At 37.8% G+C, this 22,372-nt stretch overlaps 1 long non-coding RNA gene across 1 annotated transcript; it reads right to left on the minus strand.

Moving 5' to 3' along the window:
• Positions 1 to 14,256: 14,256 nt before the first annotated feature.
• On the minus strand, positions 14,257 to 17,814 carry LOC109370578. The gene is made up of 3 exons (XR_002120840.2): positions 17,565 to 17,814; positions 17,073 to 17,107; positions 14,257 to 15,917 (listed from the first exon to the last, which is right to left on the minus strand). It is a non-coding gene; the product is annotated as an uncharacterized LOC109370578 (long non-coding RNA).
• Between the last annotated feature and the right edge of the window lie 4,558 nt (positions 17,815 to 22,372).

Here is a 22,372-nt window from a genome sequence, read left to right on the forward strand (position 1 = left end):
CAAACCTCAGCTCCTCCTATGTATTGAACCTACTAAAAAAAAAAAAAAGACCCCACTTTAAACCTGGACAAACTTGTCAAGCAGGTTTCTTCGACCGAAACTCTTCAGTTGGAACTTGGTTTCAGATTAATACATCTAAATTCAGATATCTGCATGTGAATTAGGTGTTCAAGCTATTACAGTCAGCAGAGCTGGAGATCCCTGCGCTACCATAAGCTGCAGAAATTACTGTGTTCCCCTAACAACAACATTTAAGATCCCCTAGATATCTACAGCACTCCCATGGTGTTGGCAGAAATGTCAGAGGATTTATAGAGATGCATACCTCCTCTAGCAGAAAGCAGAGGTAAGGCATACTACCCCAGGTATCACCAAAGCAGTAGAAGCTTGTGCTCAGGCAACTCAAGTGCGCCCTTACATCCCCCACACGAATATTAAACATTAGCATCATACCATTCCCTTTTTTTTTTTTCTTCCTTTCTTTCCTTTTAAACTGTCTTCATCTCAGCCCACGAGATGCATGGAAATCACATTTTGATTTTCCAGTCATGAGTAAAAACAGATTTTTAGAAACATTTTTGTGCTGTTGTTTTTGTTTTTAAACTAAATAAAAAAGAAATTAATTCAAAATTGTCTCCATTTATTATTGTTATTTAAGTTTTGAATTGAAATCTGCTTTTTCCCATTCTGGGCATGCAAAGTAGTGTAACACTGTCTTGTCCATGCAATTTAATATGTAAAAAGTAAACATTTTGCTTGGTAAGCTGGCTGCAACTCACTGTATTTTTGGCTATGCAACAATTTGTCTACAGTAATTCTGAGTTTCCCATTCCAAGTCCTTCTCTTCACATGGTTTCTCCTTTTTCCCCCAAGCAGCAACGAGGCTCAGAAATACTACTTTCATTTTTCAGAATTTTAGTAACAGTATTTAGATTGTTCCCTAGGCAAGGGACGATTGAACAGGAAACAGCACAACACTTGTATTTTATAATCTTAGTTCCTTCGTTACTTTTTTGATTAAGATAACTATAATATGAAAGGGGGGGGTGGGGGGGATTATTTTTCCCTCACAACAATGTATTTTTGTAAATGCTGTAGCACTTTCGCTCTTTTGTGTTTTCCCTCCTGCGCTCAGACACATTTTTGCAGACAACCCTGTGCTCTCAAAGCCATGTTCTAGGCTAATATTATAACAGGGAAGCTCTCTATAGGTGCCAGTTGCTTCTCTTTTCTTATCATTTTTTAATTAGTTTTAGCATCTTAATAGAGAATTATTTTCCCGACTTGCCACCAACCACTTCTCACTTCTGACAATCTACCAAACTGATGGATGTTCTACATAAATCAACATTCTTTCCTTCTTCCCTTTTGATTTAGTTGATTTTTTTTTTAATTTTAATGTTTGTTTCAGTCTACACATTGAAATAGGTTTTACTGGGTACCTCTACTTCTTCTCAAACTTTCTGGTTTGTAAAGAAAGGCAGACTTCTATTCTCCAAGATCAGACAGACAGCACATTCTTTGGCCAACAAATTCTTGTTTCTTAACAATACTGACATTTTGCTCTGCCAAGCATTTAAAACTGCATTCCTTTTAGAGACCTTCTCTTCGTTACAGAACAGTATCAAGGATTAAAATCCAGTTCAAACTTCTTCTGGTGAAATTCAAACCTCAAATATACACTGTTCTGTTCACTGCTGCAGAAGTTGGAGGAACAGTAGAATTGCCTCTAAACAAGTTGTATGGTCATTTAAGCGTACATGAAGAAATAAAGGAAATTGCACCAAATGAAGACTTCTGTTACTACTAAGGAAATGAAGAAGAAAGTGCTATTTTTATGAAGATGTGTGGGTAAAACGCATTTCTACCTCTGTGCTACATATCTGAAACTTTAGCTTTGGACCTAAATTGAGAAAATATTGCAGAAACTACCTGAAATGAGTCCACAAACATCTGAGGACTCACAACTATATCAGCATGTGTATTTTCTCAAAAAGGAGAAAAAAAGTTTAGCCATCACATGAGCTCCAAGAACACTCAATAAAAACAGCTATTCTTAGAAAAGTTACTCATACTGATAAGAGTATCTCATACATCACTCCCTTAGGTCTCATACAAACACACATGTACTTTTGAGTCAGGGAAAAAAAAAGTATCATGTTGTATCAAGTATTACATTCACCATGAAAGTTTGCCCAAATACAACAAAATAACTCTTGGCAAAAGGGAAAGGAAAAGTGTCTTGGTCTCTTTATTGCACCAAAGACTGGAAACAACAGGTGGAGAGAAGAGGGGGAGAAGAGTAAAGAATTAAGTACTGAGAATCAGAGAATATAGCAACTTAAGAGACTAGGAAGAGAAGGAAGAAAAATGCAGATTGAAAACATATTAAAAGACAGAACTGGGAAAAGGAAACAGGATTCAGAAATTAGCGTTAAGAAAAGCTAAGAAAATCAATCTGTGAATACCTTCAGTTTTAGTGGAACCCAACTCTATTGAAAGCAAAGGAATGATGAGAATTCAAGAATAGCTGCAAACCCACTGAAACTATCTATGAGTCTCATTCCACAGAGTCCTGATATGCACAGCGAATGAAGGCAACAGGCTACCAGCTACACCATATCAAATACTAGAAGCTGACAGCTGTGTGACAATTGCGTGGGTATCCATATGGTGTTATATGATGAATTTTATATTTGAGAGGTCTAAAAAATTATGTGCAAAAAAGCAAGCTTATCACAGTAAGCAAGGAAGAATCTGAGGGGGAAAGGTAAATGTTCTTTTATTAGAACAACTGGTTTAAGCAAAAAAAAAAAAAACCAACCCAAAAACCTGAAGCCTTTCTTCAGGTCCAAAATAGAAGCTGCAATCTCCAAAACTAAATTTAAACTGGGAAGAAATGTGTTCTGTATTTAAAGAGACTAAATACATCTAGAGCAAACCTCAAACAATTCCTAAGGTAGAGCTGATCTTGTTTAGCTTCAGGCAGCTAAGAGTTATATATCCAATATGCATTGTCAAAGCTTTCCCTAGAGCTAGTAAATGAAGGAGAGAGCCAGAAAGTTACCAACTTAACCCATTTTCATACAGTATGAGGTGCTTTTTGGAGGTTCATTTATACAAACTAAAGAGTTGAGTTAAGTAAGACTCACTGAACAATGCTGAAACAATGGGTGGGATTAATTCCACTCAAGTCATTTGACTTTGTCTTTGGATGCTTTATTTTCCCACACATGCACAAACTTGCATACAAACCAGTTTTTAAAAATATATTTTAGAAATAAAGAAATAGTGACCAAGATTAGGAACCTCAGATATATTACCACCTCCGTATCAGCATTCTTTTGAGTTTCAGCGCTATGTTGGTAGCATCATAGTCCACTGGACTGCACTGGCAATACACAAGCAAGAAATACAAATAAAGTATTCCCAACTGTGCTACTGAAGTAAGAACAACCCCATTGCCAATGTAACTGTGCAGCATCAATTCTCACTTCCCACAAAGCAATCTGGCACAGCTAGCAGCAAGACCGGGATTTCTGAAGCTCACCCATCATCTTTAACTTGAACATTTGACAACAAAGTACATGTTCTCCAATGAGTATATGCATAAAGCTATATATACCTTCAACAGAAGCTTTGCATTTCCTTTTCCCACTATAATTGAAGGTACTACCTGAGATCAATAAAGCCTTAAATATCATTCAGAAAAGGCTCTGTTAGAAGCAGCTGCTTTTCTTATGTTAAGATGCCAGGAGAATGTTTCAGATAAGATACTTGAATAAAACCTTTAAGATTTATGTGAAACACTATCTAAAAAATAAATAAGGATTCAGAATATATATTATATATTGATGGCCTAGATCTACATTTCTCTAAATACCAAAGCACTTGAATTATTCTAAATGGACATGGAATAATAAAGCATAATTGAAAAGCTTTTAGATTCTTCGTGGAGTAAAATTTTCCAATCTATTACTTAGCGAAATTATCTGTTAATATTTAAAAGCAACGCTGCTGCTTTAGTTTGAATATGGAGAAACAAATATTGGAAGAAAAAAAAAAACAAGCATGAGCTATAACAAGAAAGTTTGGAGCTTCACTGCATTACTTGGTTTAACCTGGACGTGTAAAACAAAGCTTCTTCAGATAAATGTTGCCTTCTGTCCTTTCTACGCTGATATAACGCAAGCATTCTGCTGGTACAGAGCATAAGCAACAATCCCAGCAGCAGTTTGCTGACTGCCATTCATGCCAGTACTAATTCTGATTTGATTTCATTTCATTATACTACAAATCCACATGTGAGATTTTTATGTAGCATTAAAACAACACTACAACAAAAAATTGTATTTCCAAAGCTCTGGGCAAATAATATAAACGAATATTATCAACCAACAGAATCACTGCCATTCATATCTCATTCTGAGACAAAGGTGCTTATATTTGTGAGAATAAAAATCAGCATAACTGTATGCTAACTAGTGCATATAAAAATCTATTCAGGCAGCAACAGAAAGAATGGGCTGGCAATGGTTTCTAAAACTGACCAGAAGAAACTGCTTGCTCTAGCTCATTAACTGAACAAATGTGCATGTGTGTGCATGTGCACTTGCAGATGGCTCTGTACATGCACATGTGAAACTGAAGGGATGTTGGTTGAGCAACAAAAGAATATTTGCCAACATAAACAAAAAAAAACCTGTCAATTTCACTAACATCCATGACAACACAAAGTAAGAATTATAGGCAGTCTGGTCTCCCCTCATTTTATTCTCTGCTACTGGATTCACCTGGGAGATTTAGTGATCTGAGGGACCTGGATGAAGAATTGTTGAGGGATGCTACATCCCAGAATTTCCAAATAGAAATACAGGTTTTTATGTAGTTATTTTAAACCCTCTAGAGTCCATGGAATAGATTTTGTTTGGCATCCCTTGAGCCTTCATAACTAGCAAAGTTTCTGCTGATTCTTCCTCACAATGGCAACATTTATAACATCAGAAGCATGACAGACTTAGAAAGTTAGAGCAGGTTCAAAACCCATGTTGCAGTTCCACTAGATACTATCTTGTGTACATTCCTTAACACCATTCTTCACTAGCTGATGCCTTGAGGGGAAAAAAAAAGTACGCACCATTCAGCTGAATTGTTCACACAGTCACAGGAAATTTGATCCTGTAGAAGCAGCTAGTCAGTTGCACTCTGCAGATGGCATTGCCTGTAACATATTCCTGAGCACAATCATAGCACTACTCCATCTCTGTTGGAAATGTTAATTGATTTAAATAAGATAGCTTGCCTCTGGATCAAGAAGTATACTGTCAGAAAAGGAGGTGGGTGTATAATCAAACAACCAAGTTTTTCTTTGATCCTAGAATTTCACCTTTCTCTATCTCTGCTCATGACTACATTTACAAAACCTCAGTTATACTGGAAAGCTTTACAATTAAAATAAAAGTCTTTTTACATCCAAAAAATAAATTCATAATGACAGTAACATTGTTCAGTCAAAGTTAAGTATAAGGAAACTGCTTCACAATTTTCAGTACACTGGTATTCATGGCAATCTGTTATTGGAAATGTATACAACAATATCCTTAATATGTCTTATAAAGACTATTTGTGGACTTGAAGACCAGTAGGTACAGCAACATGCAACTGAAGCTTTCTCTCAAAGCATTTTGTGGTCAACTGATTTTATGGACAACTTAGTTCTTCAACAAAGGCAGCACAAGTTCATGCTTTGAAAATGAGACAGCTAAGACATCCACACAAACTAATACTCACATGGAAGAAATGGAAGCTGCTTTATCAGAGTCCTTAAAGTACAGGCAACGATAAAACTAAGAGCAGTGTTGGTATCTGTTTCCAACCAGAAGTTACCTGTCCTATTTGGAAACAATGACTCATCTTGCTATACATCTTGAAACAATTAAAATAGAATTCCAAAAAATAAGAGATTTTTCATCAAGCGCGAAGTTAAGCCACCACGTTCTAAGTTATTAAAATGCCTTTGTATGAAGATGGATTTCACTTAGCAGTGCAAGCTAGAAGTAATTCAGGGCTAATATAATGAAAATACAAAGTCTATAAATCAAAACGTAGGGTTTTTTTTGTTTTCCTCTCTTATACTAAAAAGCAGCAGCAATATACATCCCCTAAAACAGAGGAAGCTGGCTTTTGATAAAGAATAGTCCAACTGTATGCAAGAAGCAGAGGCAGTGAGCTTTACCTCCCAAGCTACAGCTAAACGCAATTCACTTTTTGAATGAGAAATTAACACTGCTGTATCTTAAAAAAAAAAAGTATTTCTAGCCAAAGAAAATCATTTTTAGCCAAAAAGAATATAATTTTTTTCTGTAGATTTTAGAAGGGTATTCCACCGATTAGGAGTTACACAAAACTAAGTGATTACGTAAAACTACTTTAACCAGGACATGCAAAAGGACAGCTTACTATTTCAAAATATACTGTAATCCTTTCTGATGAAAAATAGATGTGCCAAGAAAAGCCTGTAGCAAGATAAAGTGAAATACTAGGTAAGCTTCTATTTCTGTTAATGTTTTACCTCCACTACCAAGTGTCCCTTTTCTGGGACTCCTAGTCTAAAAAGGAAGCTTTAGATTCATAGGAACAATTAAGAAAACAAGTTAACATAATTGGAATATTCAAGACACTCATTTAGTACTGTGACATTTTAGGTCAACTTGGTTTCCACAAGTGATTTTGAAAGCCAGCTAGATGATCCAAATCCATCCACTTTCACCATGGTATATTTAATAATGATCATCTCAAAAACTGAACTGTGCTCTTATCAGACTTTAAAGTACAGAGATCAGTGATTAACCTAACATTCGTAGAGCTGCTCATATGAATCACAGAAGTTTATTTTTAAGTCCGTAAGAGTCCTTCATAAACAAAACAACTGACCTAAAATTTAAAAATTCCATTTTCTTTCCAACAGTTACACTATACAGTACTTTGCAATTTGATGACAAGAATAAAATGTAATCCCATATTCAGGCTACTTCACAGTACTACAGATGTAGCTCTACAATTAGCCATGTTGTTCCTTCTCCTACATATTAATTTTTATTAGCTATAAATTACTTAGCCTACAGCACTAGTTTCCTAATGATCCAAGACCCTAAATCAGGTCTCAAATCCTCACCAGTTTCAATTTCATATGTAGCTTTGAAGAAATACTTCTCAGATTCTTTAGTTTTCAGTGCAATATTTTCAGTTTTTTGCAAAAAAGAAAAACTTGCATTGATAATTTTGCTTTGTGCATTCATCACATGTGCTTAAAATCAAGTTTTTACTTACAAGTGCTTTAAAATGAGATATAATGCTACAAGGTGTTTGCAATTAAAACTACAAGGGGAAGCCGCAGAACATACTGCTGCAGGTCTGAATACAATTCCTGTACTAATCAAAGTGTAATTACATCATCCATTTGCAAATGCGAGTACGCTCTACCAGAAGCTGGTCTATTTATTGGCAATTTTCCAAGGAAAATTGTCACCTGTGGCATCACCAGTAATTTTTCACTTAAAAAAACAGCACCCATAGGAGGAATTCATGCAGCCTATTATGCACAAATCCACCAGAAAGATGTGCAGCTTCGTTAAAGAAACAGAAGAAAATTCAGAGATGTCAGGTTAATTAACAACCACTAAGATGACAAAGAACCTGGAACTGAAATTAAAAAAAAAAAATTCTCTTCTCTTTTTCACTGTAACAAATCACTTTTCTTTGACTTAAGTCGAGTGCTACCAGTAACACATTCCACATATCCTTCCTAAGGTAAGATGTACCGTTCGTCCTATTTTTAACTCTTGTTTATATGCCACTCGCCCTTCAGTTCCCTGCATAATTAGAGGATGATCACATTTACTTCCCCCTCTTCCTTCTTGCTTTGAAAGTCTTCAGTAGCACTTTATGAATGTCACTACCCAATGTTACCATGTCCAAGCCTACTGAAGCTATACCAACTCGTGGCACCGATGCTAACACTCTCTCACTGCTTAAAAATTCAACACTCCTGAATAAAAAAAAAAAAAAGAAAAAACCCAGAATCTTAATATCTCCTCCTACACCATGTTAGTTTCTCTTCTCCAGAAGCTCTCATCTTTCCCCCACACCTCCCCACGTCTAAATTAGGCTTTGGGGAGGAAAAAAAAAAGAGGGAATGCCAATTGCGAATACTGCCTACTGCCCGACATCTGAGCAGGGCTCATAACATGACAAGTACAAAGGTGGAGGTAAAGGAATAGAGAATCATACAAGGGACCTTTCATATAGTAGCCTGGGCTGTGTTAAAGACACACAGGAAGAAATTCTTTACTGTGAGAGTGGTGAGACACTTGAACAGGTTGCCCAGTGAGGCTGCGGATACCCCCTCTCTGGAAGCATTCAAATCCAGGCTGGATGGGACTTCAAGCAACAGCAACCTGGTCTAAAGGGAGGTGTCCCTGCCTATAGCAGGGGAGATGGAACTAGATGATCTTAAAGGTCCCTTCCAACCCAAACCATTCTATGATTCTGTGTGAAGGCAGCACCTTCTCATAAGAAAGTCTGCAGCCCTTCACCAGGCTGACCAACAAGCAGTGTGCTGCACTGCTAACATACTGTGCTAACATACTTATCATCCACAGGTGCCACTTCTGCATTCTTTTCCATGCCTGACAGTTAGCTGTCTTTTCAAACCAGGGCATCTCAGCAATTTCTACTCTCCGTTCTGGATAGCTATCTGACATTTGTAGTGACAGTATCTACACAAATCTTTCACCAGGTCTTCATAGCATCAACATTTAATGTCTACCATATGCTGTTAATTTGATTGTTCTCCCCTGCCACAGAGAACTGAGAGGACTGTGCAAAAAGCTGAGGTTCACATATAGACAATGCCACAACGCATCAATTTTCATTACCACATTTGCATCCAACTGGCACAGCAAGCAGTTAAAGAAGCGTGCTGTATAACATTCATCTACAAGTATAGGAAATTAATAACTGAAATGAATTAGTACTTATCAAGCTTGCCTTTCGCTGCATTCATGTGAATGCCATGGAAGCTGAGAATGGAAGTCCACAAAAGAAATATTACATGATTAATATTTCAAAATAGAATTCTATAAGGAATTCAGAAGGTTTTTCTTACCTACTATTGAAACTGAAGCAAAGAGTTGATATGATTTGCAGCAGTACTGCTTGTCTAATAGTTCTATTTTCCTCACATAGAACTTGAAACAACAGATTTCAACTCTGGCTATTACAAACATTTACAACTGGCACACACCATTTACTTCAGAAGGCTGATGTCTTCACATTTGCTATGTGTGTTCCAAGCAATTCCCACACAAAGAACATCTGATTATGCTCTAGCCTAAGGAACAATATTAAGTGCAATAATCCTCCACATGCACACTACCATTACTGAAAGAAACGATATAGTGTACAGAGATTTGTGCTTTACCAGAACTGAAACCAATCAGCTTGCTACAGAACCAAAACACATTTGATTAGCAGTGAAAATTAGCAGCGTTCCTTTTAAAGACACATAAAATCAAAGACAAAGATCAGCATAATTTTTGAGGATTTCACAGAGGCAGAACAAAATATCACATTCTCCCACTGTTACTGCTGCTACCTCAAACCTAAATCAGCAGAATTTCGCACTGCTCTTTTCACTTGTTGGTAGGTGAAGGACAGCTGTTTGTAAATTGATGGCATGTAAAAAAAAAGTGTAAGGACAAAATGCTTTATACAGCATACCAAAATAACAATTGATATTTTAAATAATACGCATGGTCAAGTAGAGGACTTAAACAACAAGCAGGATTTAGGCAAGGGATAAGACAATGAGAAAATAACACAGCTGGCATAATCTGTGCTAGAGTATTCCAATAATGACTTCCCAATAGCATGGTACAAATTAGAGGCTGTGAATATTGTGGGAGTTATCACAGTACACCTGTCCTGTTCTTATATTCTTCCCCTCAGTATCTGTTGTTTACCTCTAACAAAGTCACTTTTTAAGAAGCTGAGGAAGCGAACACATCCAACTCAAAATGAAAACTCCTGCATAGATAAGGGTAATAGGTAAGAAAATGTTGTGCATTAGTCTGCTTCCAGCTTTACTCTGAAAGAGTAAAACATGTTCAAAAATGCTCCTGACTTAATTCAGACTTTGCTGAAAACATTTTAATTTTGAAAGTCAATTACATATGAAGAAATATTTAAAATGTACTTTGAATTGATTCATAATTATTAACACATAAAGCTAAATGCCCTACAAGGTTAGCTTTTGTTACTTACCACTTCACTGTGCTTTTCATAATTTTTTAACAGTAGTAATTTCACATTTACCTTCAAATCATTCATAAAAACACTGAATAGCCATATTTTTCCTAGTATCCTTCTAAGTCAAAACCAGATATAAATACCTCTCCTTAGCTCACTTACAGTTGCTTTGAGGTCTGTTGATCAGTCAGTTCTCAAATCCATGCAACTTTAGAAACCAGAATTTACCCAGAAACTTTGATTAGAGTCTGGTACAGTTCTCACTCACATAAGCAGACTGTCACATACGCAATTCCCCCCAACTCCACTTCAACTCAGTATTTTGAAGGAAGAAATCTGGTTCGTCTGACAAGACCCATTTCCCACCATTATACATATGGCTTTTTCTTCTCGACTTGTAAGCAACTTTTCCACAGCTAAGCACTGGAGTGGTATGAACATGGTATCTGCTGTCTAGATACACTTTCTGAACACGGGTACAGCCTTTCAGAATTATCATAGTATTATAAAAAATATGGTGAAATAAGAACGCCAAGGACCAGAAACTTTTTAAATCAGCACAGTTAATATTCTGGAGTTAGAATACCAGACAGTAGTAGAACCTTCTCTAGCTGAATAGCCAAAATCTGAGCCTTGAAAGATAGATCTAAAACAAGACAGTCAGTAACTTCAACATATTCAAGATAAATGCAGCTTTCCTTCATGAATGCTTACCTTTTAATTCTGACACTAAAAGGGAAACTCATCAACATAAGAAGAACAGTCAGCTGACTTCCAGTAAGAAGTAGGAACGTTAAAAACATCAGCAGACACATGAGCTAGAGAAGGGATTCTAGTACCTAGTTCAGAATGTGATGGTTTATTATAAACATCAGATTCACCCCAAGCACTCTCTTTCCCTCTGTGAAAATGATTAGATCTCATACCTGTACACAAATGTCAAGGGAAACAAACAGGAGAAACTCCTGTCAACTCCTGTTTCTACAACTGTGCCCTATCTGAACTGTTACCCTAGTACTGTTACCCTACTGACATCACTCATTAAGATTTCACATTGCGGCAGAACAGCCTGCATGACTGAAATGGTGCCATGAGCAGGTACACAGACAACTTCAGGAAGGGCAAGCTTAAAAAGCAAGGAGGTTCTTGGAAAGGAGAAGCTTGAAGACAGACATTTGCTTTGAAATGGATAACAAGAAAGCCTAAAGTTTTTTGCCTGAGGGCTGGAGGACAGAGCACCAGCACCATTAGAGTGGACATCTGCTTCAAAGCACTCACTCAAAGCAGAACAGATAAAACTTTTTAAAGGAAGCCTTACAAAAAAAAAATCCAGTTTTTGCAGAAGACAGAGTACTGCAGTGTCTGCTGAAAGGGCAAAATATCATGAGAACCAGGAGCTTTCTGGAAGATGCAGAAAACAATTTCCTAATGAGTCAATACAAATGTGAAGGCTGATGACACCTTGAGAAACAGTGACAACATGTAGTCATCTGGCGCAAAGACCACCATATATTGAGGGTCTATGCCACATTTAACCTGAGTAGGTCCATGTCTGTGCTGAGCTATGTATAGCAGGTGCAGCTCAATCTTAAGATCTCTGTTTATTTGCATAAATTCCATGGTTGAAGGATAAACTCAGTCAGATCTCTGCACCAAAGGAGCCTGGAGCTCCAACTCAGTACTACTGATTACAAAATTTGCATGGCTTTGCCTTTATGTAAAAGCACAGCAAGAAGCTGTCACACAAATATCTCTTCTGTTTGACAGTAGAAATTAACAGAGTTGTTTCCTTCTAAGAAAATCCTATAGTAGCTCAAGTTATGACAATGGCGTAACCCCTTCTGTGGGCACAGCATGCTGCACCCTGATCAGAGGCTCATTGGATGTGGCTGCACTTATGCAGTTTGCCTTTCTCACTGAGATTATAATGGATCAGCATCTCTTGATACAAAACCCCATGATCTGAGATGCTGGAAGAACTAAACAAGACAAGTTTATTGAATTACAATCCTGATCCTCCAAAAGAACGCATTTACTCTCTGCTTAAAGCCAGCATTAAGGAGTAAAGGAATCTACGAGAGCAGGCTGTTCCTCAAGGAAGGCTTTCTTGTAGTACAGGACCAGCCCCTTTCCATGCAAAATGCTGGGAAAATTGTCTGAGTTGGTGGTGTGGTTTAACTCGGCAGGCAGCACTGGTAAGTAGGAAATTAATTCCTGATGGAGCTCAAACACAAAGCAGCAGTGCACATAGCACTGAAGTAGAAAGTGGCTACCTGAAGAAAAACAAAGAAACTGCTTCACCGTGCATGAGTTACATTTCAAAAGCCAAAGCTCACATCACATGAAACACTGTAAATGTAAATGGCAAAGTAAAGGGTTTTTATAGCTATGCAACAGCAAAAGGGAAAACCAAGGAAACTGACTCTGCTGCTCAGCAGTGGTAAAAGACGTGGAAAAGGTTGAGATGCTCAAGTGAAATGTAGTAGTTAAAGAAAAAAAACCAACAACCATTTTTATATGACATAATGAGTATCTGCACTTTTCTTGAAAAGATCTGTAGATCTTTCTTTCACGTATTCAGACACGGAATTTATCTAAAGACAATGGAAGAGTATTAGTGAGGGCTCAAAAAGGACAAAATTAAATATCAGGTTAAGAGGAAAATGCCTTCAAGTGTTAAACGTACTGAAAATGTTACTCATTATTCTTCATTGCACTGAAGTAGCCACATTATTCTATAAACTAAGGTTTCTTTTGTTTTTAAATACAGAAATTCAGTGATGTTTATCTTTAAGAAAAAATGTCTAAAAATATCTCAAATACACTAAAGAACACCAAAACCAGATGCGCTTTATAATGAAGGACCAGGAAAACTTCTTATCAGGCAGGAGATGTTGTGCATACAAGAACTGGCATTGCATTTCTAAATCATTAAACTGCATCCACTCAGGCTCCAAAGACTCAGGTAACACAGCACAGGGCAAGAATACAAACAAACCTGGGAGACTTGATGAAATCCCACTATGCTTTTAGTGAAGTCACATCATCTAAAAGCTACCTCCAAATGCACAGGAGAATGCAACTTCCTCTTTGCATACTTTCAGCAGTTTTTTTTTCCCCATTTCTGCAAGCTCCAAAGTAAAAAACCATCAGCAATCATAATTTCTTATTTATATAATGATCAGTTTTAGGTATCTCAGTCATCAAACATTCAAGTGAATACTGATAAAACCTTGGTTAGATAAAACAAAACAAAACAGTAAGCATGTTCTGCAGATAGGACATAAAGCAGAGATCAGAATCAATATCTTCAAGCCAGACACACCATATTAATAAAACATCTATGATTTGACTACCTACAATTTTGAATCCTTCTTCTCCAGTCTGACCCCATGGCAAGCTGTCTCACTAATGAAGACCAGTGTTCCCACCTTATCTAGATTCTGTTTCCATTCTTTCCAGTTATCCAATGATGCATTAACCTCATTTCTACAGACCTCTCCTCACTTGCAGCTCCAGTTTTCAACTTTTCTCCCTACACAGTGTATCTTGCAGTGCATCTACACATTCACTTTTCACACCAACATCTCAATTATTTTTTCCCCTTGCTCTCCATTTCTCAGCGTGCTCATCTTTGGACATCCCAGCTCTGCAAGACTACGTTGTAAAGTAAATATTTGTTCAATTATTTGCCCATTAAATAAAACCACCTTAAACATGAACTGAGTCTCTTTCCCTTAGCTTTGATCTCCAACACAGTTGAACTGCTAAAATTGCTTTTCTTCTCAGAAAAGACAAGACCTAGCAAATTAGCCAAGGCAGCCCACTTTATTATGTCTTGAGAAAATAAAATGAATTTCCAGTATTTTCAAAAGCAACACCAGTGTATTTCTTTATGAAATAGCCTCTAATTAAAAAAAAAGCTTCTCAGAACATTCTCAGAACATCAGATCTCTGTTTTATTCTTAACATTTGTATTAGTTTCACATTGAAAAAAAAACCAGCAGAAAAACAAGTTATCCTTACAAGGAAGCAGCAGTAAAGAATTTGCAATAGAAATATGCTATATAATAACGTAAATGTAGTCATTCTAGTGGAGGTACTCTTGTTTTCCTGACAACATTCTGCTAGCAAAGAAAAAAAAAATCATGAAATAATGACAAGGTATTTACCCCTTAGCACATTCTCTCCAATTTAAATCCATATACAAACACCACTGAAATGCACTGGTACAAAAAGCTACCTATTTATTGAAGCACTACTGGATTATATACCACAAAATGTTTCAATTAAGGACCCACTCCTCTTTTGATGCAAATTTTACCTTCTCTCTAATACAATGGAAATAAGTTGACTTAAAATTGCTGAGAATTTGGTTCTTGCACGTTAGCACTGTTTGCAAAGATGAATATAAACAATTTTGCACTTGAATTGTTAAACAGAATTGTTAGCTTTGTGCTAAAAGAAAAGCAGTGCATGCTGAGGGAACACGATCGAAGGTAGCTTGGTTACTGCAGCACCCTCTAGTTTTTACACCATTTCTGGACCTCCCTTGTGGAGCTGAAAAAGGCTGCATAATGCATTCAAAGTTCAACTGCACTACATGCAGACATACCACGTGGAAGAATCATTTATTAAAACTCAGTACTTTTAGGTACAGCCAGTCAGCCGTCAAACAGTGAACACAAAAAACACACCCTTACATTTGCAGGTAATTCTGCATGAAAATCAAAGAAATTCAGTGTCCTTTCACTGGCTGTAGGAAAAAACACCTTCCACTGCTGAAGGAAAGCCATCCCTCTCCCGTCATTTGTTACACTGCAAGGTACTCTCACAGGAACTCAGACAACTCAGATAAGCCTGCCATTACACTACAATCAGAGTACCAAACTCTTTCAGATTAGGACACTGCCAATGGCACAAAGAGCTGGAAATTCACTCATCAGTGCAGGAAATCCTAGAATCTTCTTGTGTCCACTTTCCATAAAGAAGGGGCCTGCCCAGCATAAACTGCATCGTCACCACCCAGATCTTTTACAATACACATCCAGTGTTATTACTCTATCTCAAAATATAAAATTTAACAAAGCCATTCTTGAAAGGGATCAAGTCTCCCCCAAGGCAGACAGTGCTTCATGCTAACATAGAATCTCCCCAGATTTTATGTTTTTCCCTTTCTAAAGGGATTCTACATGTCTCTGGCCGGTGCTTAAAATACTGCAAGAGTAAGAGATAACAAGTAACACGAAATCCAGGAGAGAAAATAATAACGTAGGGAACTACTAACTAGCTTTGTTATTATGCATGTGCACAATATCTCCAAGAGGATGTGTGCTAGAGACTCATTTGTATCTTGAAACACTGCATCCAGAGCTAAGATTTGTCGTAAGGTTTGCAAAAAGAAAATACATTATTAAAAGTTTTTATCAGTCTTATCAGCCTCACTAGCCCTCGTTTTCACCACCCTTTCACTTGTCAAAACAATGCATATTTACCTGCACAGATCATGTGACAAGTTAGAATATATGCAAGAAACTAAACCAGAGGTTCTTCTGTTGAAATTATTTGAAGTATCATATTGCCATTTTTCATACTTATTTTCAAGTCACCTGTATCACATCCAAAAGTGAGAACAACATTTACCATTCAGTTTAATCATGTATTTGTATTATTTTTGATAACTACATTTAATATATCGCTAGGAAAGAAATTAACACGAGATCTACTCCGGTTTTACTAGAGGGTAAGAGATAACTATCTTATCATGTGGTCCTCTGTAAATTTCAGATATTTGTATTAAAAAAAGAAAAAAAGAAGCTACAATTACCTCCAAAAAACTGTTCCAACAGTGCTAAATAACAAGGTTTACTTACAAAGCGTAAGCTACAAATTCTCAGTATAATAGTGTAAATCATTCCAAATATAGCTACATGTCCTGTGCAAAAGGACTTCTGTGTATTTGCTAAAAGCCACAACAGGAACATAGGCCCTCTTCAAAGCACTGCTATTTTTTAGAACAAGGTATGAACTACATAAAAATAACTTTTAGGTATTCCTGAGTCACTACATTCTATGATTCTGAAATGCCTTACTTTCCTGAAATAAAAGATATTTTATTGTGACTATATTATAGCTCTGAAGACAGCAAACTAGATCTGTGCTGATGAGCAGAAAGTACAGACATAACCACTCTTCGTAACACCATCATTTCCATTAAAAAAAAATAAAATAAAATAAAGGTTTGTTTGGTTTTCAGAGGGTTTTCAGGACAAGGGGTATTACTTCTTCCTCTTAAAGACTGAAAACAATAAGCATAAAGTCAGTACATTCTTACTATATTTTACTTGTCCACCACCACAAGTGGTGGAAATTCCGCAAGCATTCCTCTTCCTCCCCAAGAAAGATAAATATTTATATAAAAGTATTGGGCAATTAATTTGATATTCAAATTGAGACTGATGGAGAGTAAACTGCACTCCAAATTAGCTCATTTATTTTCAAAACAGGCTTTCTTAGTGGAAATTAGTGAGAAGTTAGTAATACTTCATATTTCAGACATATCAAACACTACAAAAAACCCTTGGGTTTTTGCATTAGATGTAGCTGCTTCCTTCGACAGTATTGCAATTAAGCCCAAATAACTGGCTCCGAGGAAAAGCCTTGCTCAATTACAACATATCTAAAACATAACAACACCTCAGTTGTCAAGATAAGTCATTACCCAAATACCAACATTTGTCTCTAATTTAAAGCAATTTACTCACCTTGTGTCTGCATTTGAGTACAACACCATAGGCTCCTGAAACAAATCAGGAAAAAAGCATCAAAATAAGAGTACTCTCATCTCCAGGCTGCAGAATATTGTTCCCAGTATCCTAAACTTGCATATATAACGCACCTTACTAAATTTTTTGTAGTGAAAAGTAAAAAGACTTCAAAGTAAACGGATTTTAAAACATTGAAGTTGTTTTTAAATATACAAACAGAAGTTTGACAGTTGGCATCTATCCTGTATCATTTAAGAAATCTATACAGTCAATTTCAACAAAACTGGTCCCTCCTTTTCTTACCTCCTCTCCTACCCCTGCCATTTCCCAAACTTTTCCTTTCATCAAAGATTGCAATTGGAAGGAATTAAGGAACAACAACAAGATGTGATACAAGCAGCATTCTGTAAATGAAAACTTCTTACCATCAAGAAGACTACGTAAAATCTAATAAATAAATAAACAGATTATATAAAGTATACTACTTACCTTCACCTACAACCCCAAGGATCTCAAATTTATTCATCACATTACCAATGTTAGGAATCTTCATCAAGACAAATTCTTCCTACAGAGAAAGCCACAAAACATGGCACAACAGGGATCGTCCAGAGAGCCTGCAAGAGGCAGATGTGGAAAGGCTCTCAGAAAAAAAGGTTCCGCCTTGATCAACTGGACTTCTCACGCCCTCCCTAATTTCTAGGCAGTCAGTGGCTTCCTGAGGGGAAAAAGGAGGAAATAACATAATTAGCAACTTGTTTTATTTAGGTGAAAATAAAAAAGTACAGCTGTTGATACACATGCCATGCCAATATCGTACAAAATAATGATAGCAGTCAACGTACTTCCACTTTTCACTCAATACAACCCAGGGGCATGTATATGGATTGAATGTACACCTGAGTACAGCTGCCGTTGTAATCCTATACTGTGTCTATTAATAACTAATGCACATTGCATGCATTTCTACAAGACAGAAGTAAACAAAACATCAATAGGAATTACTTCACTGAGCAACAATACACCTTTAATTACAGATGTTCTCACTTCAGTTTATGTTGACAGCTATGTATACAGACAAGTTGTATTTAGCCACTTTATTATTTGTTCTCTGCAAAAGCAAAAGGATAATGCACAAAGGACACCACACGGTAAGCATTCTGCAATTATTTCCTACAAGCATTTAAAAAATAAAAAAGGAAATTTGTTAGACTGACTAGTGATCAGCCTTAGAAAACTGTTTCTTTTATCAGCTTATTTAATAGAGATGTAATAAGTAAAAAACATTTTCTTTGCCCACGCTTTTAAACATGGTAGAAGTAATCTGTCAAACCATGCACATATATACCGGAAAAAGAAAGTTTTTGCTGCCTTCATGTTAGACTCCAATCTCTTCTCCTGTATAACCTTAGAATACTAACACAACTTCTAGGTTTGGTTTTAATAATTCAGACCGCTTTCCCTCTCCCAAACAGTAAGGCATACATCCTATGCTCTAAAACAGAGAAAAAAGCTAAAATAGTTTCACCGTGAAAAGGGAAAATGAGATTTCCACAGTCCAGTGATCTGAGAACAGGAGTACTCGTGATGGCACAATAGAGGCAAATTCATTTAATTAACTTACGTGTAACGGGCAAGCATGAACTAATGACACTGGGTTTGGCTCACCCAAACAGGATGTTTCATTGTTATGTTAGCATAAGCTAAGGGTGCTGGCCAGAAGCCCTGCACTGACTAAGTCAACTGTAATAAAGGAAGGACAACTCGAGAGCGGAGGGAAATCAACAGTGCTAACCTCAGAAAGTCACAGGGAGATTTTGAAGTTGCTTTTGAAATAATTAAGATCCCCAGAGTTAGCCAAGTCCTAGTATTTTGGGAACAAACTCTGAAAGTAAAGTAGTGACTTCTAGAGCAAAAGGTACAGCTGTTTGGTTTTTAAAAAAGTTACCCAATCCTTAATGGATTATTTCAGTGTTTGATTTACTGCTTCAATTTTTCTTCCCTTGCATATTCTATACAAGATCCTTTCCTTTTCAGATGCAAGTTCCTTTTTCCTAATTCATGATTTCAAAAATGTTCATCAACTACATAAAGCTACACAAGCCTATAGCTTGTGAGCCACATATTTACTTTCTTTTCGAAAAGGCTTCTGCATGTGTCTTCAGTACGGATGCTAGGTTTTGTTTCTTGGGAATAGGGGTTAGATGCGCCAGCATTAGCCAGCCTTTCGTTCCCAAGCTCAGCAATGCATAACCTTCTTTCCCCAGTGATCTCCTCCCAGTCAGTTTCCCCTCAGGGAGAAGCACGGCCCCCAGGAATTAGGCTGCTTCTTACAAGTGCTCCTGGCTTCAGGTCTCCTGGGGCACTGCCACGCAGGCCCCTAAAGGTAAGAGCTTGCCAATTCGCTTATCAGTGCTCACATGCCATTAGTGATGCACTTGGACTGTCCCAGATAAACACACAATCTGGTTTCTCAAATCACACGTCATGACAGACGGTAAAGGTGACACGAATGTACACGGAGGGGAACTCCCAAAAGAAAACCGTGCAGCTCCAGAGGCAGCCCTGTGCACACCTCTGCTGGGAGCACTTGATCAAAGCCTCACCCTGAGTGACCAGGACAGCTGACGAAAAGATGAGACCCAGCAGCAGTGCAAATTCACACACTTGATGCCACAGCTCTGTCCCACCTCACGTGAGAACCACCTCTCCTACCTTTCTCCCTCATGGCAGCAGTAGATCCAGACTGGCTGGGCCCACCTGTTCCAGGTTTGTTCTACAGCCTGACCAAAGGCCAGAGCCCACCCGCCATACTCGGCCCATTTTCTCTCACAGAAAGAACTCCAGCTGCTTTGAGACAAGGCTTACACACGCTGATTTCCTGGAGATCTTTGCCACCAAAAGCTCTTAAGACTGAAAAATAACTGCATCACCCACACTGAATTAAAAGAGCATCTTAGGGAGAGGTGGTCTCAGTGCTACCACAGCATTCTGCAAAACCCAGAGCCAAGTCAGCAAAGCCAAATGCCCTGAAATGAACGAGCACAAACCAGTTTTATGTAATGCAGAACTAAATTAAAGCAACAGAAAAAAGACCTAGCTCTTCAGTATCTTTTCTCTTCATGACTACTAAAGAATCACTGCAAAGTATTCAATTTAACCACTCATCTCAGGGCCTCAATTCTAAGAAATGCTACTCATTTCATAATCATCAATAACTAGAAAGAAAAAATGCATTTCAAACAGCTTGACCTTTATAAACTTTGCAAGAAATAAAATCTCTTCAAGAAATACACGGTTAGACTCTAAAATATTCTTAATATCCTGTATCTAGACCAAAAAGCAGAATTTTCACTCAGTTGAAGTCAGTGAGACACCTCTAACAGACGTCAAAGCCATCCATGAGCTTTTACACAAGCTTCTTGCCAACATGCAAATGCCTCTCTAGCTCTCCTAAAGCAAAAAGTAAACTTTATCTTCTTATTTACTATTTTTACTCACTACGAAGATACAACCAAGATCCTCCGGAGAGTTAGGTACACTTTCATCCGTTCACCAGCAAAACAGGGGGTCAGATAAACAAGTGCAGAACAACTTAGAGCAGGGAAGTATCTGCCTCTGACAGTCATGCATTCATCCACACCCTGGCACGTCTTCTGTCAGACTGGGTGCACACATGAAAGGAACCACTACCTGCCTCTATTAGTCACACTGCATCGCTGCTACACCAGCTCTTCCCTCTCCTTCCCACTGTAGGTGTAGTTCTATTTCTTAGGATTTTCCAAGAAAAGCATAATTAAAGTTATAAGTACCATAACAAGTGGTACAGCAGAATATACAAGGTACACACTTCAGAAAACTCAGAAAAGAGAAACTTTTCTGGAGTTATTAATATAGAATAATGTGTCAGGAGTGCTATAATATATCTACCACAGATTATAAAAAATAAATTCAGTTTAAAAGAAAAAAAACTGAAGAAGAGATTAAAAGCAACAAGATCCTGTAATTAAGCAAGTGAGATATTTTTAATGCTTTAAGTTTCAATCTATCCTCCTCTGCATGGAAAAGAACAGCTGGTAAAAATAAATGCAAAATTAAGAAGACTGTCAAAGTTGGAACAAATTATGTAAAAGCAAAATGCCAAAAGTTGCTTGCACCAGCTCAGAGGTTCCAAAGTTCCCCTCCAGCAAGCTTTTATTGACACTGCTACCACCATAAGAACTTGACTTCACTGGTGGTGGTTTTAAATGGTTGTTGATATACTGAAAACTATCAACACATCCAGATGAGCTACACATTAATGGAAATCATGCTCACATAGCTGGCCAGAAAGGCAAACTCTTGACCTCTGTGGCCTTTGACTGAGTCCCCCATAAGATCCTTCTTTCCAAGTTGGAAAGATAAGAATTTGAAGGGTGGACTGTTCGATGGATGAGGAACTGTGTGTGAGACTTTATCTAGAGAGCGATGGTCATGGTGGTCAATGGCTTTATGTTCAGGAGATTAGTGATAAATGGTGTCCCTCAGGTATCAGTACTGGGACCACTGCTCTTTAACATCTTCATCAATAACACCGACAGTGGGGTTGAGTGTACCCTCAGCAAGTTTGCTGACGGCACCAAGCTGTGGGGTGCAGTCGACACACCTGAGGGATGAGATGTCATCCAGATATACCTAGACAGGCTGAAGCAGTGGGCCCAGGTGAACTTCATGAGGTTCAACAGAGCCAAGTGAAAGGTCTCGCACCTGGGTTGTGGCAATCCCACTACCAATGCAAGCTGCAGGATTGAGCACAGCACTGTAGAAATGGACCTGGGGGTACTGGAGGATGGCAAGCTGGATACAAGCTAGCAGTGTGCCCTCCCAGCCCAGAAAGCCAACTGTATTCTAGACTGAATCAAAAGAAGTGTGGCCAGCAGGGTGAGGGAGGTGATGGTGCCCCTCTACTCTGCACTGGTGAGACCTCACCTGGTGTAGTGTGTCCAAATGTAGGGTCCTCAGTAAAGGAGACACAGACCTGTTGGAGCGTGTCCAGGGGAGGGCCACAAAAACGATCCAAGGGATGGAACACCCTCCTTATAAGAACAGGCTAAGAGAGCTTGGGCTGCTCAGCCTGGAGAAGAGAAGGCTCCGGAGAGCCTTTTCAAGTGTCTAAAGAGGGGCTGTAAGAAAGGAGACAGACTCTTCAGGAGGATCTGTTGTGACAAGACAAGGGGTAACAATTTCACTTAGAGGAGGAGAGATTTAGATTGGATAGAAGGAAGAAGTTTCTTGGGTTGCTTTTTGGTGTTTTTTTT

The sequence above is a fragment of the Meleagris gallopavo genome, chromosome 1 (assembly GCF_000146605.3).
Source record: "Meleagris gallopavo isolate NT-WF06-2002-E0010 breed Aviagen turkey brand Nicholas breeding stock chromosome 1, Turkey_5.1, whole genome shotgun sequence".
In the NCBI taxonomy this organism is placed as follows: Eukaryota; Metazoa; Chordata; class Aves; order Galliformes; family Phasianidae; genus Meleagris; species Meleagris gallopavo.